The sequence below is a fragment of the Lonchura striata genome, chromosome 10 (genome assembly GCF_046129695.1).
Source record: "Lonchura striata isolate bLonStr1 chromosome 10, bLonStr1.mat, whole genome shotgun sequence".
Classification (NCBI taxonomy): domain Eukaryota; kingdom Metazoa; phylum Chordata; class Aves; order Passeriformes; family Estrildidae; genus Lonchura; species Lonchura striata.
The window spans coordinates 6980718-7005435 of record NC_134612.1 but is presented as its reverse complement, the minus strand read 5'-3'; the positions used below and the strand labels follow the sequence as shown (position 1 = coordinate 7005435).

The window sequence follows — 24718 nt, the reverse complement described above, 5'->3', positions numbered from 1 at the left end:
GTCCACTGGTGTAAGGGAGGGCCTTGTGAGAAATCCTGTGGATTTGTGGAACTTGACTTTCTTATACAAAAGGAAGGTTGATTTCCCTGTCCGAATGCTGTAGTTTATTTATCTAGAACGGTTTCTACTAAATTAGGCTCACTAGACTGTAACATCTGAGTGTTAGGTGAGAGAGTAAACATAACTATAAATTATGTTCAAGAGTAAGCACTACTTCAGGCAGTAGAATTTTATTTTGAAGGCTGTTTTTTTCTGGTTCACGCATGTGGCTTCTTTGGTGTCTGATAGTTTTGTTTTTCCCATATTCTTACTTTAATAGGACATTGTTTGTGGGAGAGGAATTAAACACCTCTCTTCTAAGAAATGAGTATTTTTAACAATAGAGGTACTTACATATTTTGGGATCTCTGTTTTCCTGAGTTCAGTGGAAATTGGTCCATGCACTGATAATTATTGATAGTGGAAATGGAGAAAAGGACAGAGAGAAGGAATATACACAGAGTACTCTCTTGTAGGCCCGTTTCTGTTGGCTACTGGGCTTAAACAAACCCAAACAAATGGTTGCAGTGATAGTGTAAAACAAATAATGTAGCACAGGGAGCGAGAGTCAGCACTGCACAGATCATCCTTGCACACAGAGCTGAGATTGGAGGGGCTGCCTGCCTTTGGCTGCTTCCAAACTGTGCTCAGCCATCTGTAACCTTTGTGCCCTGCTGTACAGAGTGCTCTGGTAATGGCAGTGAGAGAGCAGGAGGAGAGCTCCAGTGGGAAGGAGGGAAGCGGTTCCCCAGATTTGGCCTCAGTTTTGGGTACTCTGCCCTTTGAATCTCGGATCCTGGCTTGTTTATTCTTCACCTCCTTTCAGTTCTACAATCCCAGTGTTTCTCTTAAGCTCTTTGATGCTTTTTCTATTTTAGCACTAGCTGATTGTTCTGCTTATATTTGCATAAATAAAATATAATTCACCTATAAAGTGTCCTTTCCCATCCCTCTGAGAAGGGTCAGTGTAGCTGATAGAAGAAATGGCATAATTTCTGTGGGTTTGTGCATCTCTTCTGCTTCCTTAGTCAGAGGAGTGATTCTTTTTCTTTTCTTTTTTTTTAATATATCTTTTGTTTCTGTAAGCTCAATTTACAACAGTTTTCTCTGACAAAGCGGTAAGATGCAACTGAAATTTAATTCATGATTCGAAATGTTCTAGGGAAGTTTTGAATACTAATTATTTTGCTCTTGTACAAGATACTGGACATGCTCAGAACCTGGAGAGGTGTGTTTCAATATTGAGCTGTTACACTTAATTTTCTTCCCAAAAGCAACCAGAGAATCTGCTTGTTTTTCTTTGTAGGGAAAGTGTTTACACTCTCAAGTTCATGTTGGTGGAACTATAAAGCACCAGCATCAAGGACAGAAAGCACTGGTGTGAGGGAATGTAAATCCTACTGCCTCACCAGGTAATGAATCAGGAATTTCTTGTGTTGGAGGTAAATGTTTGTGAATGCCAAGCTATTAGAGCTGGGAGGACAAGTCTTGTCCATTGGCATGCCTTACTATTCTGATTTCTCATTGCTGGTTGTTGGTTCAGAGCTGTTGGTGTCCTGGTGGAAAGTTGAGAAGGAAAGACAAGGTCTAAGAGATAAGGCTGAGGGATAAGAATCAAGGGACACAAAGTGTCACATTTGAGGAGTGGAGGGAGGAATTGACACTTGTAGCTTTCATTATTTCCTGGACAATTTGTTTTTCCAAAGTAAATATAGTATAACAAAACTTCTAAGACTTGAATGTGTATCCTTTTCTAAACTTTCAGAATATTTTCTTGGTGATCTCTGCCATAGGGAATTGCCAGGCCTTTTGCAAGAGTGTGCCATTCATCAGCGTGATCCATAGCATTTGTGCAGGACTTGGAGCCCCTGTGCAATGGCAGGAGGTACCCACGAGCATTTTCTGCAGTAAATTCTGAGCTATTGGCAGGGAGTGTCACTGCCAGAGTTTTATTTTGAAATACACAGCTGAGAATAACCTTTCACATCTTCCTCGCCCATAAATTTTTGGCAGTCAGCTCCTTTGTTGTCTGTCCCTCAAACAACTTCCTTGACCTAAAGCCGTGCTTTGATAACACCCACATCCAGGACTGAGCTATTGTGTCTGCCCCTGTCCTGAGGGCCACGTGTTGCTCCTCTTTGTAACTCGTGCTTGCATTCATGCCCGTGTCAAAAGAGAATGACTTTGTGTGGCAGTGCTCACAAAAAGCGTTCAGCATGTGGGACAGTCAGCTCTGATTTGTAGTTCCCCAGTTCTGATCCCTTCACCCCCAGGCCCGGTAAATGACAAGCAGCAGCACTGTGGAGTGTCACACAGTGCCACTGCAGTTGTCGATGCTGCTGGAATCCCGTTCACTGGTACTGGCAGAAGAGAGCCTGACCCAGGGAAGAGCTGGTGGAACTGGGCTGTCGTGGAACAATTATGGAATTAAAGAGCATGGGAATGTACAAAGCCAGTGACTTCCAGCTCTTCAGAAGAAATAAATTCACGGTGAGCTCTCTGCACCAAACGAGGTGTCAGGGCTGAGAGGAACAGGCTGTTCCTGGCATGTGATGGGGCAGCTGGGTGAGAAAGTCGAGTTGTGCAAAGTAACTGCAGCTCCTGCAGCTCCTCAAGTGGCTTGTTTTATGTATGTGCATAAGAAAGAGGTGTCCTTTTGAACCTCTGGACAAGCTGTGGCTGGTGTTGGTGGCATGCCAGGCTCTTTGAGGGAAGACCCAAGAGCAGCAGGAGTGTCTTGAGGCAGTGTAGGAACTCTCCTGCCCTTCCTGCGGCTCCTGCATCTGATGTTGCAGTCAGAGCTCCCTGAAATGGGGCCTGGGCTGGGAAGACAAAAAGCTGTGGGGAAGGAAGGGAGGAACGTGCTGGTAGAAGGCTAGAAATGATCTGAATATCATCTTACATTCACCACACTTGCCTATTAATAGCCAACAAAGAACAAAAATGTAATAAACAGCCTCATTTGTATTATTTTTCCGTAGCTGTAAGCTCAGGCAGTTTGGGACTTGGTTGCTGGGGATTTTTTTTAATCCCCAAGGGGAATGTTGGTTTTTCCATTGTTATAGATGGCTCAGATGAGCACGCCTGTGGTTGAGATGAGTTTTGTTAGGCAGTTACTCCCATCTTGTTCCAAATAAGGCATGCCTTTGACAAATCAACTGTCTGGACTGGAAATTCCTGTGTTAAGTTTTTAGCTGAAGATTGGTTATTTTCGTGGTGTTCCAACATAACTTATTCAAATTGATTTTTGAATATGAGATTAAGTTTTTGGGGTTTTTTTGGGTTGGTTTTGTGTTCTTGTTTTTTGGTGGTTTTTTTTTTTTTTTCTGTTTGTTTGGTATTTTGGTTGGTTAGTTGGTTTTTTGGTTTGATTTTTTTAGGTGTGGTAAATATATATTTTTCTAAGGATTTCAGTGGGCAATTCCTGCTGAGTTTTCATGCTTCAGGGTAAAGGCCAGCAGCTTTAATGAGATCATTGTTTCTCACTTGTTAAAAAAAATCCACATTGCTTGATCATTTTATAATTGTCTTCAAAATATTGAGCAGTAGCTTGGTTTGACTTGGATGTCTCTTTCTTGCAGATTTTGTAGTTGTGCAAGTTTTGCATAGCAGCTTTTTGTGTGTGCCATGTGGAAAGTAACCTTCACTGCATCCTTCCAGCTCTGGGAAGGACAGGAGTTTGACAGACATCAGTCTGCTACTTGTGAACAGAAGCCATTCCTGAACACCAGATTGTGTGAGGCATAACTCCACAGGTTTCGAAACCAGGCTTTGATTTTTTGGTCTCTTGCCATCAAGTTGCCAAAAGGTGGAACTTGTCAGTCAGGTGTCTCTTGTGCTGTATCCTTGTTTCCCCCAAAGCAGGTAAGTTACTGAGGACTCAGATAAGGAACAAATATTTTTCCTAACTTTGTTCAGGAGAGAACATTTATTCTGGGTGAAATCTCCCAGAGGAACTTGAATAGATACAGATGGGAAGATCAGTAAACCCAGCAGGATATAACAGCATTGTGTGCTTGGGCAGTTGAGAATGTCATGGTGGAAAATGAAATAAGGAAGCAAAGTCATGTGCTTTTAAGCTGGCCAAGAGCTGACTGATGGTGTCGAGGTCAGAGCTGTTGGTGCTCAGGGTGCATTCTGAGGGTGCACCTACACAGTGCAGGCACACAGTGTGTGGTGACTGGGATGGGCTGAGCCTCATCCCCAGTGTCACAGCTGTGAGCAGCAGGTGAGCAGCATTGACAGCAATGAGCCATGGAGTGCCCAGTGCACTGAGCAACCACCAAAGGGAGCAGAGAGCACACAGGTGCCATGCATCAACATGAGGGGATAAAAGTTTGGGCTAAAGAACAAGGGGAGCAGATGCTTGCAGCCTTCTGATGAGCTATGGTGTTACTCTGTATGGGTGAGTGCTTAAAGCTTTCTGAAATTGTGTGGTGATGCTCTGTGTATCATGGCTGTCTCAACTGTGACAACAGAGTGTCTCAGTTTGGCTGCAGTCCCAGGTGGAGTTCCTGTCTTGGGAGCACTTTGGTCACTTTGTCGTGTGATTGTCCATGCCCTCATCACTGGAACCCAGTGGCTCTAATATAATTTTCCCCCCTTAATTTTAAATGTCCTGATCATATGTGATGGGAAGAATTGACGCCACCCTGCCCCCATCATGTTCTTTTCCTTGCAGTATTTTTTCCTTACCCTGCAGCTGATAAGAATTTTCCTGTTGTATTAGCAGACATTTAACCTTGCAGTATGAGTTCTTGAGGACCACTACCCAACACATTGCAGTGGTTAATAGACTGCAGGACTGCTCTACAGTCCTCTATGCCTGGCTTTCAAGCAGAAGTTTTCTATTACTTAGTCCTATAATTATTATCCTTTAAGAACAGTAGTTCACTTTTGAAAAATTAAGTGTTTATCACTTATATATCTCTGTCCTCTAACTGGAATGTGCTGTGTTGTGAGAACAGATGCTAGAAAGACTTTTACTGTTGTGGTTTTATTTAATGAAAGAACTGGTATTGAAGTGTGTTTTTCTCTAATTATTTTATTTGAGTTTTTTTCACTGATTTGTTTTGTGCGTTGCTGGAACGCACTCTAGGGTCAAAACTCTTTAAGTCCAAGATCATCTTACTTTTACAGGCCATTAAGGGATATTAAAGCTGTAGACCTCTGTGCAGACTTGTGTTTTACTGGAACGATGGACTTATACTAGGATGGTTATTTATTTACTTTTACTTTTGTGGCTTTTCCTGGTCTTTTTTTTTTTGTTCCAGGAAGAATACAGAAAAAAAAAAACCAAAAAAACAAAACCCCAAAACAACCAAAACCCCACAATGGAGAGAGAGTAGAGAGCTTGAGTTAATCCCTTTGTCTGTCATGGGGTGTGACAATTTACAGTGTTCTTAACAGCTGCTTGTCTAATCTCTTAGTTGCTGGAAACTTCACTGCATTTCCTAAGCAGCTTATTCCAGTGCTATATGTTCTTACTGACTGGTTTGTTTCCAATGTTTAACTGACACATTTTGTAGTTAACTTTTGGGTTTTATTTCATCATAGTGAGCTATTTCTGATGTACCTCAATGTCCATGAGCTGTCTCTTTTTTATTTTTTTTTTGTTCCTCTCCTTGAGCTGTAACACAAACTGTGTCTTTGGGTTTCTCAGTGCTCCCGACCTCTGGTTTTCTTGTCCTCTGACCCAGCTTACAGCTTTGTAGACTCTCTCCTGTCAGTTCATACATATCCCAAAGTCTGGGCCCCCAGACTGGGCACTCTGTTCTGATGCTGATGATTTAGTGGTGCTATGTAGATTGTTTGTTGTTTATTTATTTCTTTTGATGAGCTCTTCACAAAAGTCCTTTGCTCTCCCCTCATCCTTTTGCTTGTTATTAAATATGGAAGGCTTTGCAGGCCATCCCAGGGGCTGTGAATCTGTGCTTGGGTGTCTGGAGTCACTGTGGATTTGTCACCAAAAGCCACAGTCACCTTTGTCACAAAGGGAGGGATGGCACCTGCATGGGAAGGGATTGTCCCTGGTGAAACAAGCGGGTGTTGGCCCGTGGCAGGAACAGCTTCCCGTGTGGTGAGCACAGGCTGCAGCACCAACACAGGTCAGTCCTTGGCTGAGGGCATCAGAGAGGAGCCCAGGGTCAGTCCCTGGCTGGGAGGGCATCAGAGAGGAGCCCAGGGCCAGTCCCTGACTGAGAGGGCATCAGAGAGGAGCCCAGGGCCAGTCCCTGACTGAGAGGGCATCAGAGAGGAGCCCAGGGCCAGTCCCTGACTGAGAGGGCATCAGAGAGGAGCCCAGGGCCAGTCCTTGGCTGAGGGCATCAGAGAGGAGCCCGGGCCAGTCCTTGGCTGAGGGCATCAGAGAGGAGCCCGGGCCAGTCCCTGACTGAGAGGGCATCAGAGCGGAGCCCAGGGCCAGTCCTTGGCTGGGAGGGCATCAGAGAGGAGCCCAGGGCCAGTCCTTGGCTGGGAGGGCATCAGAGAGGAGCCCAGGGCCAGTCCTTGGCTGGGAGGGCATCAGAGAGGAGCCCAGGGCCAGTCCTTGGCTGGGAGGGCATCAGAGAGGAGCCCAGGGCCAGTCCTTGGCTGGGAGGGCATCAGAGAGGAGCCCGGGGCCAGTCCTTGGCTGAGGGCATCAGAGAGGAGCCCAGGGCCAGTCCCTGGCTGGGAGGGCATCAGAGAGGAGCTCAGCAAGGAGCTCTGCCCGTGCTCCTGGTGAGGGGTGGGAGGATGCTCTGGCTGATGCAGTTGTCTGTGCTGTCATTTGATTAGCTGCAGTCTTCAATATTCATGAAGAGCACTGAAGAAAGAGGCTGCCTTGTTTATTCAGCATCAAGCTGCTGGAAGCATACATGGAACATTGGTTTCTCCACGTCCTTTGATTTCAAAATGCTGCTTTTTTGTTATTATAAAATGGTACAAGTCTTCATGATGACTTTGACAATACAAAAAGAAGACTTGGGTTGTGTTTTTTTTTTTTTTTTGTGGTAAAAGTATAATAGCAGCTGTAAGAGGAAAAAAATGGGAAAGAAAATTAAAATATGCTGAAAAAATTAAAAAGGGATGCACTTAATGTGAATATAATCTGTGTGTTTCACAGATTTGCCCTAAAATTTTCCTGGGAAACAGCTGTCTTCCAGCATGGACAGCATTTGTAGCTTTTGTTTCTTCAAACTGTAGGTACATTTTTGTACAAGCAGAGATGTTTTGAGCTTTGAAACCAGTCTTCTAGTTGTGACATCAGTAGCAACATTTATTTATTGTCTCTTTGTATCCTGGGTTCATCATATCACAGCACTTGTTTCCTATCAGTTTATAATTTTCAGGGAACAGCTTCAGACAGATCTGCTTTGGTGCTCCATTGTTTTAAGTGCATTATGATTAGAAACCTGGATTTCACTCCTTATTTGCTTATTTTGAAACTGCCTTTTGCTGTGTTTTACAAGCTAATTTGTCATGGGACTATATTGGTAGATGTGGGATAAAAATTAAAAGTTGGTTAATTTATAAGTAAATAAATTGAACTAGGTTGTACTTTCTAGGCTTTACTGAATTTTGTTCACTTAGTAGCTTTATATTGATAAACATAGCTAACTAGTTTTTTTAGTGCTTTTTTGTCCTTTTTTTTTTTTTTTTAATAGGTGACAGGCTGTCACCTTTGTTGCCCTCCTGTCACCAAGTGTCTCCTGTTGACTGATGAGCCTCTGTCCCCTCACCATTGTCACCGGCTCCTCCAGGAGCAGTGTGGCTCGGGCTGGAGCACAGGGCTGTGTCCCTGGCAGCGCTGGAGGCTGTTCCAGGCCGTGCCAGGGAGGGGACAAGAGCCCCACGCAGGTCTGGGACAATCCGGGGGTTCTGTGTGTGTCACTGGGCAGCGACAGTGCCAAGGGCTGCCTTGCCTGCTCACTGGGCAGGCGTTTGGAGAAACACAGAGGGAACAGGACAGCTTTTGGTCGCTGTTCTGTCAGGTGAACAGGACTTGGAGCTGCAGAAAGACGCAGGGGACGGTGACTGAGGAGCCTTCCTGTGGTGCCAGGAGCCCTGCCAGTGGTGCTGCCCTGCTGGCCGTGTTCGCAGGGGCGTGGGGAGGCCGGGATCACCTCGGCAGGTTCCTCTGCTGTGCTGGTCCAGCTGGGATGCAGGGCTGGGGGTGGAGGAGCGATGGATGGATTGGTTCTGTGCTCATGTGGCTCGCAGCCTGATGGAGCAAGGCTTTGTTTTAGTTGGGCTTTGTTTTAGTTGGGCTTTTCTCTGGGTGGGGCAGCCCGGAGTACAGCAGGGAATGGGTGACTGCCCGGGAACCTGGCTGGTTCTCTGGGAATAAGGCTTTCTTCCCTATCACTGCAGCTGGGAGGTAGGCCATCAGCACTTTATCCTTCCAGTGTACCTCCCAGGGAAGCTCATCTCCATATTACATCACCTATCTTAGCAATATATCTCCCTTTTTAATAGATGAGGAAGAGCCTTGACACCAATCTCTTACTTTCCCTTCTAATTGCCCTGAAAATCCAAGGGGGAAAAAAGTCAACTGATCTCTGATCTCTTGGGAGTTTGGCACTGTGTGTGTATAAGGAGCTTGATCTTTCAATGTTTAAATCAAAATCCAGTCAGTCTTAGGACGTTTTTCTCTCTGCTTTCATCCATGTAGTGCACAATTCTGCTGGTTTCTCTTCTGCTCTGTTTTCTGTAGACTGCAATATTTTTAAGAGTCCTTTCCTTGATCAAGCTCCAAAACTGTTTTCCTGCGCCTGCTCTTCACAGTGGCTGTATCTAAGTTCTTGGTTAACAGATTCAACAGTTCAGTGTTAAAACAAGAAAGAGTTTGTGCTGTTTTATCACAATCTTGTGTCTCTTTCTTATCTGAAATTAAAGTAAGAAATAAAAAAAACCCCAAAACACTACAACAGACCAAAACAACAGCCAGTGGGAAGGGGAAGCTAAACAACTAAATATGGGGTGTAACAACTCAAGGCAGAATTTCTTTCTTCTCACAGCCAAGAACTGCATTGGTTGGGTGTCAGGAACAGGAATCTCACCAGCTACTGGCAGTGGTTTGTGCCTAAAATCATCTTTGCTTAGGAACTTTTAGATGTTCAAGATTCATTTTCCCCTGTAACTTGGGGGTTCTGCTCAGAAAACAGGTGATGGACTTCAAGCATTCATTTCAATCTTGCCTTGCTCTTGTAATGTCTGTTGTTGACTAAAGGAAACTGTCTTATGTTTGCAAGTTACTACTTAATTATTGTGCTGATTGTTTTCTCTTCCATTCCCTGTAATGGGGTTTAATTTATCCAAGTCTTCATCAGTCTGGGAGTTTGCAAGCAGATTAGTAATCAAACTGTACAATAGAGAATGAGCAATAATAAATACCCTTTTAAATGTTACTTTCTAATAATAAAAATAATTGTAAAACTTCTCCTGTTAAAAATGATACTTTGAAATGTGTTCTGGGTACCCTTTTTCAAGTGAACTGAAATCTCACTATGTTTTCTTTCTTCTTCCATTGCCAATTAATCTCATAACCCATTCTCACAGATCATTCTTCTGGTGTTTTAGTAAAGTCAGCAGCTACTCTAAATGACAACATTTTTTCAAATGTGGCTGCCAAATTGCATTTTTGTGTCAGAGAAATATCTTCTGTCTGCAAAGATCACATGGACACCCGTGTTACACAAACAGTAGCTGTTCCATGTATCAGTAGCTGTGTTCATGTATCAGTGCTCCCTCCTTTGAGGAATAAATGAAAACTTGTGGAAGAGACTTTTGTGCCCATTGATAAGGAGCTCATGAAACTTTTTATAGCTTTAAAGATAAAATTTTCTCAGCATTGCCCTAAGAATTCTGGAGAGATGTTTTTAGCTTCAGTGTGGGGAATTTTGCTGAAACGAATATCTGTCTTATTTTTCATTCTGTTTAACATGCCCAGTGTCTCTGGAACTGCAAGGTGGCTGTATTGCAGTTAGTATGTAAATAAAACATACAATAATACATAATATTCTCTATAATACACATACAGTCTATAAAATTAATAAAACAAAGTGTTGAAGAGTTCCCTGAATTCTGACTGCAAAGGAAGGTTTAAGGTTTGGGAGTGCTCAGGGCTGGGTTTCTCTGTTGCTATGGGTTCAGAGGGCTGACACTGGAACAGGCTGTTCTTTAAGAGTGCAGTACCTACAGGTTCTGTTAGATGTGACGTTCAGGCTCTGGATTATCTCACATCTGCCCATGGTGCTCTGTCTGCAAGGTCACATCCTTCTTACAGTTCTGGTTTTGAATGGTACCTACAGAAATAAGAACTTGTGGACAGGATTTGACTTAACTTTTTTTTTTTAATTAATTGAAGACTGTAAGAAGAAAAACCCACAGGCATAAAAACCTCAAATACATTCAAGGGTGGAATTTTTGCTTCATGTACTGACTGGGAGTTACCTGTGAATTCTCTGGGAGTTCTGTATTCAGGACTTTCTGTACCTAGGAAGGATGTGTGATTTTTCAGCATATATATTTTAGGATGCTGAGCACCTGCTGTAAGTGCACAGTGAACTCCAAGTTTGAGCCTGCAGGTAAGACAGGTGCCTTCCTAGCAAATGCACAAGTAATTCCCCATGTTCCTGCAAAAGAGGAATAAGCCTTAAAAGCATTAGTTTAAAAAGGTAGTCAGTTCCCTTTTCTCTTTTTTACAGTATTAAGACCAGAGCATTTTTGATAAAGAAATGTAAAAATCAGTGCTGGGAATCACACTAGAGTTGCAGGACTTTTGGTGTTCCCATTCCTCTTGTGTTACCTCTGAGCCAGGTGTGTGAAGGTCAGCTAGCAACCCTGCAGGGATGTGCTTCTTCCCAAGTGGCTGGGGGCCTGGGACAGACTGAGAATGTGTTTTGCTATAGATTTTACACATGAACATTAAAGCAGTGTATCCTGCTTGAAAGCCATTATTTAGAAAGTTAAGTGTGACAGAGACAGGAGAACGTGGTAATCACAGCAGAACAGGCCAGGCTGAGGTAAAGAATGAGAGGTGGGATTGCTCTCTTCTGTTGGTCATGGGCTGGAAATCGATTAGTGTTGGACATGAAAAGTGTAATTAATGATGAAAAGAGCCACTGGCAATTTGCAGTGTATTGAACATGAGCTGTGTAATGCAGTAGGGAGGTGAGCCCAACCACTTTAAATGGGAGAACCTGTCATATCTGTAATATTAAAAATCTGTCTTAGTACTAGAAAACGGAAGTGTTAGAGTACTCAGTAATTTATAGTATTTAGCATTAAAAATCTGAACGAGCTAATTATGGGTATTAAAATGGCTGCAAAAAAATTTGGACATTGAAAGTTCATCAAAGATCTAAGCAGTAATTAAGGATGCTATTTTAATATGTAAGATTAAAATTGAGCAATGAAAAATCCTCATGCAGCTCACAAGGGAAAGTGTAGAAAGAAAAATTTGCTTTTAAATTCTTATTGTCTCTTACTGGATTTAGTTGAATAACTAAGAAACATGAAACTAAACTATTCTCATACATAGTATAATTTTTGATATTCCCATGTCCTTACTAAAATTGGAGAACATAGTCCTTTGCATGTTTATCTAATTTATCCTTCAGTTGATAGGGGATTAGAGACAAAGTTGTTAATTTTTTGTCTACTTTGTATTTTCTGGTATTTTTCTATTTTAGGGCTTCTGAGATCACAGTTGAAAGAAAAGCTATACTTTTATGCCTAATCAAGCAGCTTCTTCATTTTTAGCTGGTGAAATATTTTTGGTACCCTTTTCTCAATCTGACCTTGCTGGGCCACTACTGCTGTGAGAGAGTGGCAGTTCCCTGAAGAAAAGAAGGAAAGCTGTGCTTTCACCTGGCTCTGGATGACCTTTTTGGTGCTGGAATCTCCTTATGGAGCAGTCAGAGAAAATCCAGGCAAACTCCTTATCCACCTGCAGGCCTTTGGATAAGCTCAAACAGTAGCCACAAAGCTCCTGGGGAAATGGGAGAAAGCTATTTAGCAAGAAGGTACAAAGTCTCACCAATTTCTTCAGAAGCTCAACAGAGGCTTAATGGATTATCTGAATATTGAGTTGTCACCTGAAATGGCACTTTTCCAAAAGAGATTTACATTACCTGTGTTCTTGAGCCATCCACCCTCTCCCCTTCCAGACAGGTAATGGTACATCAGTGACATGGAGTTGGATTAAGTACATTGCTCAGTTAGACTGGGTAAGATTAAGTAAACAGAATGGGGCCTTTCCGTCTGCCACCAACTTGTTTTTTAACTGCTTTCCACTGGGGATAATCAGGATTGCCAAGATGTGCCCCTTTGTGCTAAAATTTTGGAAATTTTGGTGGTGTTTCTTTAGTACATACGAATGGCTTTTGTCATTCATAGTTTGGACCATGGCAGGTTTGAAGTTCAGGCTAAAATCCTTTGGGACAGGGAGACATGCAGAGCTCGCTTTTAAACTGTTTAATGATGAGTAATCTTTGTTCATTGATACCTGTGTTTATGAGTAATCTTTGATTAGCACCAGCATCACTGAACATCACTGCCTTTCTCTAGGAATACAGGAGGATTTGTGTTGAATTCTAGCTGTTCTAGGCTCTATGCCTTCCCTAAATAGAGTTTGAGCATGTCCAGTCACTCTTCTTGAAACCCAAACTAGAATTACTATCTTGTGTGTTGCTGAACAAATTATTCTAGAAACATTTTAATTTGCTCTTTTCTCTAAGTTTTACACTCACTACATTTTCCTTGATAAGCATTTTTGAAAAATAGTTGGCTTTTCCTCACATCAGAAAGTGTTTGTTCTTTTTACATCTAGCTGTTCAGGTGGATGGATATTACCTCGACCACTGGACTGAATTCTCCATGAAATAGTGGCAGGGCTCTTGAGAGCACTCCTTTTGAACACTGCAATTGTGTGCTCTTCAGCACTTCTCTTAGCAGGACTCTGATCAATATGGTACTTCATAATTCCTTGGGTTCAACTTGGATTTAGAGAGGATGTCAGGATTAATGTGTTCAAATTATTCCCTGGAAGCAATCATGCTGTTAGTTCATTCAGCAGACCAAATCAACTTGACCTGGACCAGGAAGCTGCCTCTCATCCTAAACCCTTACCATAATTTATTAAACCCTCTGTATTCATTGATGTTGCCTGTTCATACTGCTTTTCATAATATCAGAGAACTCATTAACAGCTTCTTCTTCCCTGAGATAATGGTGGTTTCTTAGAAGCCACATACCAATCTAAGTTTTTTTGCTTGTATCATCTCCTTTCTCTAATCCTTGAACCTTTCTTTCCCCCACTAAAAAATAAGACCAGCAGCTCAGAAGGGCAAAATGCTGAGCATTAAATCCTGTGCTACTGAAGTTCTGGGATTAAGAATTTTTTAGCTGCTGAATTCTGGAAGATTTTTGAAACAAAATCCTTTGAACACGTACTGGTTTGAAAACAGAGAAATCAATTTTTTTAAAACAGTTCTGCAGTACACATTTAATTGTCTGTGTTTATTCCAAATGCTTCTAAGGTAGAAAAGAAGCTTAAAGATTCTTGGCAAATAATACTACTTGGATAGAAACCCAAGAATTTTAACAGCTGTTTTCTGGAGAATGTCTTGGCTTTTCTTGTTCTTGGTGATTTATATCTATATGGGCAGTTTGATGTCACCTTTTGCTGATTGGTGGTTTTCAGTTTGGTTCTCTAAGGCAGTGTGGCTTTGCAAGTGTTTGAGTCACTCCTGTCACTGCCAGGACAGTGGGACAGAGGAGGGGACAAGGGAAAGAAGCTCAGGGTACTTTAATATTGCTAATTTTTGGTCTTTTGAATAGGATTCAGATTTTTTATGGTTTGATCAAACATGTTATTTAAATGCATTAGAAGGATTGAGTAGCTGCATGTCTCTTTGGCACACAGCCACTAATTTCAATTAAATTTGGAGGGGGTGGGAGCTGTTCAAAAGACAAATTCTGCAGTTTTTGTGAAGGTAGATAATTGGCCAAAGTTACTCTCTTAACAACTCTTTCCCACCCATCTTCTAAACACTTTTCTAAATAATAGCAAGAGCAGGATTTCAATTGTTGTTTGAGAAGCCACACAGAGTTACAGAACAGTAATCCATGGAGAACCAAGCTTCATTTGTTTCCACAGCTTGTGGAACTGTTGGAAAAGACAAACAGAAAGGAAGAGTAAGTGTGCAGCAGTCTCAGATAGCCAAACCTTGCAAAGAGAGCTTTTATCAGTGTATCAGCGTGGCAGCAAAGACTTTGGATTCTGTGGTTCCTAAAAACCAAAATCATGTTCTGCTTCTGGAAGAAAATTTTAATCACAGTTTAAACTGGAGCAATTATATTCCCAGGAAAGGCATGAGGAGGGACAGAAAAATGTGTGTTGTACCTTCTCCCACAAAGAAATCCCCACAAAGCAGCTGATCAGATTCAGGATCTCATGTGGTGGCTCATGATGTGTTCTTGCAAATTCATTATTTTTAAAGTGGAGTTGTGCCTGACTCCTCCAAAGCCACATAATCCATTTATTGCATTGACAGAGAGAAGAGTGTGTACCAATCACTGTTCTTGCTCTCTGGGTCAGGAGGTGGTTCCACTGCTGCTTTTACTCCTTGTTTCTCTGGTGGGTGAGGGCAGAGGGCTTGGTGCACTCAGCCTCGGGCAGCAGAATGGGAATGCACCTTGATCATAACAGGGAATATGGTTTTATTATATTTGATGCATATTGTATAAGTGTTTATGGGTTAGTATTTTACTTCTAATTTAAGAAGTAGTTTATTTGTGTTAATTGCTTTTGAAATTTGCCAGCTAGTTGGGAGCAATGATTCATTTACTGAGGAAAAATTCAGCTTGTTTGAGGTTTCAGATCTGGTTTTCCAGTGCAAACTGAGCTTTATGCAGTGCTGATGGCAAATGGGAAATTATTTCTAGTTAGCTAATAAATATAACTATTAACAGTTAAAAACCAGAAAGGAGACACAACCTTTAAATAAAATGAGAGCCTGGTGAGTTTTACAGCCTTATTAGAAGTGTCTTTTAAGAATTAAAATGTGGGAATTATCTTAATGATGAACAGATTATTGGAAAAAAGCCATGTAGGAGTAATTTAAACCATCAATTTTTCATGTTAGTCCTAATGTATTCATTTAATAAGAAATTGTTATGTTCTTGCAATCCTGATAGCAAAGCTGACATCAGTGTGGCCTTTTGACTTCCATCTGAAGAAAAAGTGGAAGCCCAAGTACCACATGAATTTTCAGTGATAAGTGTCACAGCTCCAATGTTTAATTACAATGGCAAATTATACAGAAAGGGACAGTGGGATTTTGTAACACATCTTGTTTATGTGAAGGCCAAGGCTGTATCTCCTCCTAAAAGTGAGACAGCAGCAATGTACAGGATAAAATGTAAAAGGTACATCTTTGGGATCAAAAGAATCCAGAAATGATGGACCTGAAGGTGGTCTGGTAGTCAGCAGGTTATTTGTGGGGGGATGTTGTGGGAGGTTGGTAAGAATCCAGTTAAATAGTGACCTCAGAACTCACTGTAGGCTGCTGCTGGAAGGTGCATCCAGCTTCCCTCCATCCTTCTGCTCTTGTTTGCCACGCTTTGTGCTCTTGCCAGTGCAGTCTGCAGCACGTAATGTTTCAGGGGACTGTATTGTAAAATTGTGAGTGTTTTATTTTTCAATTGGAAATGTTTCTTAGAAGAAGAGACCCAGGAAAAGATATGAAGTATCTGAGTCCCAAGCAGAGAAGTAGTTATTTAGAGGGGTTTGCTGGCATACCTGACTTTGGTGACAGGAATGTAAAGGGGGGCACAGACTCAAAGAACAAGAGAGGATTAGGACAGGGCAGGATGGAACCTTCATTTGGATCAGTGAAGGAAAAGAATTAAAGAGGGATGGTGGTCCCTGACAGGGAGGTATCCCAGCTCTGGCTGAATCTGCAATCCTTGAGCCACAGTCATGGAAAGAGGAGGAGAGGAAACTGCTTGAGTCTCACTCTGCATGATCAGGGTTCTCACACTGGGTCTGTGAGAGGATCCAGCCTCCTGAAAATGCAAAGGAGAAGCTGGAAAGCTGATTCCAGCATGGCCTGGCTGTGTGGCTGGAGAAGTGGGGGTGGCCTTGGCATTCTGACTGCTGAGGAGCCACTGCCCTGTGAACTTTATCTGATGCCTCGAGATACCAGGGTGGATGTCAAGACAAGTAGGGATTTTGTCCTGAATAAAGGGAAAGGTTCAGAGGGGAGGGGTAGATTTGGAAAGACACAAGAGCAACTGCAGTACTGAATGTAGGTGGTAGTGAAAGCTGGCCTGCATTGTTTATTGTCAGAGGGGTTTGCCAGGGTGAGATATAACTACATTTTTGAATAAGAAGGGACTCCCATATACTAATAATATTAGGGGATTAAAAGTATCACCTGAAAAGAGAATACTGATGCAAAATCTAATGTATGTAAATACAAACAGTTGGGAATATATGGATTTTGGGAGTGTTCTGGGGAGTATGGCTACACACATGCATTTGTCTTGTGACTGGGCTTTTGGCCTCAGTAGAAGTACACGTCTTTCTTCTGCCCTGTATGGTGTTTTTATTATTGTAGATGTGGTAAAAAAAATTAGCCAGAAAATGGCACAGCCTAATCTTCAAAGTTATTAAAAAGCTATCTTGCTGTTCTAAATTATTTAAAGGTTTGATTAATGAAACTGTGATGAGCCAAAATCTGGATTTAAAAAAAAAATATAATTACAGTTTAAGATTCCGATTATAAAACCTGGAGAGCTGTGTCTGTTGGTATCTCACTGAAAAGATTAAGATAAACGTCATTGTTGTATTTGCAGTAGTTTTTAACTAGCCCTCTGCCTCATGACTGCTGCCAGCTGTCCACAGGTAGGAGGAAATAAGTTCTTCCATATTGATGTGAGAAAGGAGATATTAAGGCAGGGTTTTTTTTTTGCTGTTCAGAGACTTTTCAGAGCATTACATTAACCATAACTAGAAATAAAATATTGGTTGGTTGTGCCTCTGCCTACTTAGGTCCTGTGAAGTGTCAGCCAGATGCAGGGAGCTGGAATTGCCCCTGTAGCCTGACTCTGGGCCTCGCTGCCCCAGGGAGATGTGCATCTCACAGCTCTCTTAAAATATGTTTTATGTATCTATAAGAATCAGACTGTCAGAGGTGATCTTTGTTATCCAAGCTAAAAGGATTAGTTGTGATCCAGTTGTTAGAAAATCCTCCCTGTGAAGTCCAGGATAAGTGGAATGTCCCTGCAGGAATTGCTGCACACACATAACCAGGCCAAGGTTTTTGGTGGAGCTCACTTGGACTGAGCTGCTCCCTGAGGTCATGCAGAGGTTTGGGCAGGATTTCTGTCCCTTCCAGCCACCAGGCTCTCACATCTGCTTGTTCCTCCACCAGCGGGGTCGGAGAGAGATATGGAAGAGTAAAAGCTGGACAACAAATGGGTTGAGAGAGGTTCAGTTGAACAGGGAAAGCAAAAGCTGCACATACAAGCAAAGGAAGCCAAGGAATTAATTCAGCTCTCCCACGGGCAGGCAGGTGTGCTGCACCTCCAGGGCCCAGCACCGCTAGCAGTGACTTGGGACACAAATGCCATCACTCCAAACGTCCCCCCTTCCTCCCTCTTCCCTCCAATCCATATACTATTCCTGATGTCGTGAGGTCTGAAATATCCCTTGGGTTGCTTTAGGTCACTGTGTCCCCTCCCAGGCACGCTCAGCCCCTGCTCACATTGCCCTAGGAGGGGCAGGAAAGGCCCTGGCTCTGTGTGAGCTCAGCAGGAACAGAAAGATCTGCCCATCATCAGCCTGTGTTCAGCACAGCCCCGTAGCAGCCCCTGGGCAGGAGATTAACTCTACCCCAGTTGAAACCAGCATGGCCTCTTACTCTGTTTTCTGATACCCAGGAGGATTTCAGCTGACATCAATACCAGCATATTGTCAAAGGCTGGGTGCTCTGAGAGCTTGATATTAATGTCAAACAAAAAAATACTACAGGAAAGCGATTTTTATCTTTGTCGTGTGAGAGAATGATTCAAACTGGATTTAGAGGATGTGAGAAAGGAAATGGAAACACTTTTCAAGGTCACATTGGAGCTTGGAAGCTCTGCAGGCTTTCTCACCATGTCATTGATGCAGACAGCCCCTGGTGATCCAGTGTCTCTGCAAAGCTCACACATCAGCTTTATGTTCTGTACAGAGAATATTCTGCAGTTAGCAGTGCACTGACCTTCCACTGGTCAGAGTGACAGTCCATGGACAGCACAGGTGCCATAGGTGAGCCAGGTGAAGAACTGGAACTTAGGGCATGCACTTGACTGAACATCACCTGCTGGTATAAGTCAGGGCTGTGAGAGGAAACAACAGAAATGAGCTGCTGTGGGTAGTACTGGAGTATTTTGAGTTTCTAATTGTGCTAGTTGAATTTTCTTGACATTTTCTCTCTGTGAATAACTGACATTTTAGATGTTCAGTTCTCTTCTGTGTTTATGTTTTGTATCTACACTTATCACCAAAAACTGGTGGACACCTGCATCCAGAGAAAGGGACAATGTCACAGGCTTAGTCTGATGGCTAATTAGAAATAACCTGGCCACAGGATTTCATGAAGTCTACTGAGGCTGAAAGTAGATACTCAGTTTTTTTGTTTACTCAATGTGTTCTCAAATCCATTGCCTCTTATTAGAGATTCACTCAAAACATGTGACAAACTTATGTTTTCTGTATGTTCCCACAGATTATTTTACGATTAAGTTGGACTTGCTTAAATTAGACATTTAATGATACTTACGAGTGATTTCCCTCTTTAAGACTGAAGTTTTCACACTTCATGAATTACATGCACTTAAACAGGAATATTAGAGTTACATCTTGGTGCTAAATATGTGTCATTTGTTCCTTTTTTTCCATTGGTAGTGAGTCTAAGCCCACACTGGGTTTCCCAGTGCTTTCTTTTGTGGACATAAAGCCTCTGTGTTTATTTGTTAATTTTTTTTGGAGTATGTGGTGTGTTCCTGTGAGCCATGGTTATTAATTGACAGATGAGTTACACTATGATGGCACTTAAAATGCACAACGTGTATTTCTGAAAGCAGTCGTTGCTATAGCAACTTTCTAGTAGGTCACTGGCGGTGTTGTGTGAGTGTGTGTGTATGATTTGGCTGTTAATGCAGACTAATACTGGTAGAAAAATGAGAAATGGGAGAGTCAGAAAGAAGAAGGTAGCCCTTCCCCCCTCCCTGTCCTCTCCCCTCAAAACAGCATAAGAGAATTTTGTGGAGAAAATGCTTACTTAGGATATCCATGTATTGGCAAGAAACTGGCTATCATCTGCTATAATTAGATGCTTTCTTTCTATTTATGCAAAGATTATTAAAACGCCTCCAAATGGCCTTAATCTGACTCTGCTTTTTCTTTGACATCTTAAGAGTTTGTTTAGGAGAAGAATCCATACTCAGTTGATCCAAAAGCAACGTGTTGTATTTATTGAGCATTAATACCTATTTTTGAAGTACATGTGTGGTATACTCTGGAATTTTGAGAAATTGGGGCAGGTGGGTTTCCTTCTCTTTGTAAGATCTTTCAGCAAGGTACAGTGCATTTCCAGAGCACTTTAGGCCAATGCAGATCTCCTGGTCCTGTTCTCTCCTGGTTGTTCCTGTCTCTTCCCTAGCCCTGGTCCTGTGCTCATGCAAAAAAGGGATGAGCAAGTTCAGGGAGCTGATCCAAATACAAACAACTGGAAAACAGTTTTTAAAATTGCTAGATGATTTCCTGGATTGTGCAAATGGGCAGAAAGCCAAGTGCCAGTACAGCCACAGGAGGAATGAGCCATGGTGCCTGATGTTCAGGGCAGTGGATAGTAGTGACTGGCATTCCCAGACATTCATTCAGATGTTACTTCCTACTGACTCTGCTTTTTGTTTTGCTCTGAAACTTAGCTAAAAGTGCTGTGCAGAGGTCTCTATCCCAAATGCTTTGCATTTGTGTTTTTCTCTGAAATAGTTGTCTAATAGTGTCTCCCGGGTTTTTCTTTACTTTTAAATTTTTTACTGTTCTATTTAGAGAGCATTTATATATCTCTTTTAAAGTGATCAGCCTATAGCTTTACCATTATTTTGAGTCTTGAATTAACACTGCCTTAAGATAACAGAAAATTAATGACTTGTGGGAACACATTCTAGATGGTGATAAATGAAAATAATGTAACATGTAGGAAGTGTACTATGATACTGTAATCTAATAGATTTTTTCCTCAGGTTATTTATAGTGTGGAGTGTTTAATGTGGACTTTGTTATGTGTTGCCTCTTTTGTTCTGCAAAAGCCATGAAGAAGCTGTGCTGCATTTTCAATTTAATCAATATGGTAGAATTGCTGTGCTGCCTGATGGGAGCAGGGAGGGCAGGAGGACTGGATCTGCTTCCTCCCTTCTCTTCTTTTCCAGTGTCCCCTGTGTCTCCATTCACTAGTTTGCTGGGAGTATCCAAGCTGCTTAAAAAAAACCAAAAAAGGAGTAGGAACATGTGGTCAGGAGCAGGAGAAAAAAGCAGGGATTGCATTTTAAACAACAGCAACTAAGCAGATTAGTTCAACCATTGTATGAAACCCCATCCCAAAACCTTATTGAAAAAAAAATCTGTTCCATGTTGGTTTGGTTTATTATTATTATTATTCTTTGATTTGTAGCTATGTTCTCTGTTTTGAGAACTTGATTTGGGGAAGTGCTATGTGTTGCTATAACCCCTGGATAAAAAAAACTTCCTTGATGCTTTTTAAGTATTCAAATGATTGCTGAATGCTATATTAAATATACTTGTGTATACTGTGTGCTCTGGAAAAGCTTGCTCTAACTTTGCCTCAAGGGTGAAGGCAATACTTATAGATTAAGGTTTACATTTATTTCAATAATTTGTAGGGAAATGGAGGTAGGACCAGGTACAAGAGAAGTGAAAACTTATGTCTTCCTTGTATTTTCAATAAGGATTGTTCCTAGAGGAAATGTTCCCTTAGTTAACTCCTGGGGTTACAATTTTTAGCTAGCATTTGCTCTTGAGAATCTCAAGGGAATTGAGAATCTGTTTAAGGAAATGCTTCAAAATATTCTCACTCTTGCTCTTACAGCCTGACAGTTTCAAATATCAGTTGCTGGATGTATTTTCATTTTATGTAGCTGTGTAAGATACTCAAAGTCCTCTGCTTTTTTTTCTGAAGTGCAGAAGAAAGATTTGCAAGTTCTTCAACATTTAAAGCTGTGTGGTCTGTTCTCTTCTCTGCAAAAGCAAAAGCTAAGAAGTCTTACAGGGGAAATATCCTCTTGTGTGGATCAGCTGCTGGAGTTTCCCCCCCTCACTAGAGAGCCTCAGCTTCTCTTTTCCATAGCTTCTGTAAAGTTTTGCTCAGTCTTGCCAGCAGTGCTGAGAGTATTGTGTGTTTTCTATTTTCGGTGTCTTATATTTGATTTTCGTTTCTCACCTGTTAATTTTTCTTTTTTTCTCAGTCTGTTGTTCCCAGGGAAGAGATTTGTAAGGCTGTCTGTTTGTAAGCAGGAGGCTGGTGCTATTGGAGACCATCACTGTAGCTTAGCAGGGAATTCTGTGAGTAGCAGTTCTTAAATTCCAGATGTTGAAGACTCTGCTCTGAACACTGGCCTTAACTTCACCACTCTATCCTGAGTGGAGCTTTGGCTTTGCACAGACACAAACCAGCAGATATGTCTAAGCTCCCAGCATATTTCTAAACAAGTTTTGATTGTTTCAGGGTAGCCTCCAGATCCCACTTTTTTCCTGTTCTTGGGATCCTCAGAGATGTTGGTTTGTGGCTCTTGGTTTCATCTGTTAGACTGCTACTTGTTAGCTCACTACAGCTCCTCTGATTTCTTCTGGTGATTAATCTTTGGATTCTTTCCTCAGTTCACAGTCAAGGTTAGCTGTCTTTGGGGATCAGGTGGGGAAGAGGTTTGGTACCCTAATTATTTGCTATGGGAGGGTAACAGGTGTAGGTTGCTGGCAAGGCTCATGTTCCAGTTTTCCAGTACCACAGGGTTTCCTCTCTGTTTGGGTGTCTTTAGGAAAATAAAGTACTCTACAGTTCATACTGAAACTGTTGATAGCATCATTATCAATGCCATAGAGCAGCCTTCATCTGCTGGCAGCCTTTCCAAGAGGAGGCAAGATCTTTCTTGTGTCTCTTTTTAAGTGGTCCATTTTGGCTAAGCTTTATCTAAGCTATTTCATTTGGCTGAAAACTGCTGCATTAGTCCAATGAATTGTTTGAGTAAATACTTCCCAGATCAAAAAATTCTTCCTGTCTAGGGGGAAGGACTGCTGTCAGTGTTACCAGGAGAAAGTATTTTTGGCTAGGCTTTGAAGTTGTGAGCACAGAAATGAATGACGCTTGCTCAGACACTGTCACACTAATTCCAGTTTTTATCATCTGCTTGTCAAATAACTCTTCAGAAATAAAGTGTTCCTGTATTTCTGTAAGCAATGCAAGATACAGTTATAAAAGAAATCATCAGTGTTTGCAAATTAGAGTGTCCAAGTAAATTAGTGATAGCTTTGAAGTTTGAGTTGTTGCCATGCCTTCAAAGTAAAGTATTGAGTCAAGAGGGAAAACGCTCAAAGGGAAGTGAGGAAGAAGGTGGGAAATCAGCAGTTGTGTGGTCACTGCAGTTAGCAAAGCATGTTTTGGTGATGCTGCACTGCAGTAAATCACAGTTCACCTGTGTTCTTGTGCTCTACACCTTCATTACAGCATCACCTCTGCACCTGCCCTGGGCCAGGCAGGGCATGTGGGCTCTGTGCAATGAGTCTGATAAACAGGACAAAAGCAGCCCTGCAGGTCCTGGTCCTGTGCCAGAGTACTGGGTTCACCATTGCCTCCTTTCAGAAATGCCCTTTTGAGATACCTGTCCTTCTGTCAGGCCTGTTGGTGTTTGGCAGCACAGGTGGAAATTGTCAGGAGATGGAGGGCAAACAGCTTGGATGGATGTGAAGTCCTCAAGAAAGGAAACTGAATTATCTTCTTGTCCAGGTCATGCACTGTTTTTTTGTGTTCTTGCCTCTCCTCCTTGTATTTCTGATAATGTTTGTTTGGTTTGTCAGATTGTCCAGTTTGGAACTGGCCTCTCAACTGGTTCCACACAGTGTGATCATTATCTTCTATCTGTGCACTCATCATTCCTGTATATGGAACAATGAAAAAGCACTGGAAGAGATACTAAGGGTTTTTTCAAACATTTTTTTCCCTGAGAAAGTTTCCCTTTTAATGGGTTTATTGTTCTACACAAGACCTTTTTAAATAACAAAGAGCAAGCAGTTTTGCCCTCCGCTATCTAGTCTTTCTAGGGTTTTTTACTAACCAAAATTAGTTTCTGAATGATAAACTTTTTTTCAGGATTACTTACTGAGCTAAAATAAATATTTTCCCCAGGCACTAATTTTTCTTTTCCCTACTGCTATTTGCTTTTTGGCCTATTGCAAAGTTGTTGCCAGTTGTACATAGTACTTGATAATAACTTAGTTCCGATTTCTTAATAATTTATTTGTTAGGAAGGTACTTACGAAATGTCGGTGGGTAGCCATCCCTATTTTAGCTTGCATTTTACTTCTTGAGTTCTTGGATTCTTTTGTTCCCTTATGTCTCAGTCTCAATTAGGAAAGGCTTGTAGGTACAGGTAATGTATTTTTTAGGTTGATTGACATTGCTGTGAAAAAGTAGGCAAGCTCCTGGATTACACTGCTTTAGGTTGAAATAAAGCCACAATCCTGAAGCTCAGTGCAGGTAGAAAGCTGTGAGTTCTGCTGAGCTGTGGGGAAGTATTGCCTGTGGGGCAGAGAGATAAGTTATAGGGATGGAGAAAACTAATGTGGGATTAAGTCACTTTCCTTTTTGAGTCAATTACTTAAAATGAATGTGAATCTTTATTTTCCAGCTGTACACCTCTCTTAAGTGTTTTGGATCAGGAGTGAGAACTTAGGAGTGGAATGGTTTTGTTGTGGGAAGTGTTCTTCTGGCAAATAATAATTTCCTTGTTTGCTTCTCATCCTTTTGCTGTTCACCTGTGTAGTGCTGGGGAAGCCATTGGGCTTTGGGGAATTGTGTTAGCTTGTGGATTTAGATTTGAATTTTGGTTGCAGTATGAGGTCACCTGGGAAACATGCTTGCAAGGCTTTTTATTTCTAGCTCCAGCATGGCTGTATGTGTCCATTGAAAAAAATGTGCTTTTCCTCACAACTTTGTTGTGGTGGTCAGGTTGTTTTAAGACAGATGAGAAGAAATTTTTTAAGCTATGCTGTTTCAGTGAAGGATTTGACTGTACTGCTGCTACAGGTCAGAAGCTGTGCCATGTGTACTGATGGAGGATGTACCATTGGTGAGGTTTGTTCAGCAATGCTGGTAGGTTTTTGTGTGAGGGAGTCTTTGGGAAGGTTCTCTTGGCTCAGTGCAGTGCTGAGTGCTCACAGCACACACCCAGGCTCTTGGGGCACTGCCTCCACTTTATGGCTTGTTTGAGTTTCACGTTGTTGGCTTTGTGACAGGAGGTGTTGGCCTGGTGGACAGGAAACCAGTCTCAGTGAAGGCTTTGGGAATGGTCTGATAGAGGTGTTTGGTGTCACACATTGGATGGCTTTGAAAGTGTATGTGTTTTCAGA

General features: G+C 41.9%; 1 protein-coding gene across 5 annotated transcripts in view; it reads left to right on the top strand.

Annotated features, from left to right (window-relative positions):
• The window catches only part of STAG1 (STAG1 cohesin complex component), a 167035-nt gene that overhangs the window by 5716 nt on the left and 136601 nt on the right, over nt 1-24718 (top strand). Inside the window, exon 2 of one of the 5 annotated variants that reach the window (XM_077785617.1) lies at nt 1346-1451. The exons of the other annotated variants lie outside the window; for them this stretch is intronic. The gene's annotated coding sequence lies outside the window, so the exon portion shown is untranslated. The remainder of the gene's footprint in view (nt 1-1345; nt 1452-24718) is intronic. 5 annotated transcript variants of the gene reach the window in all.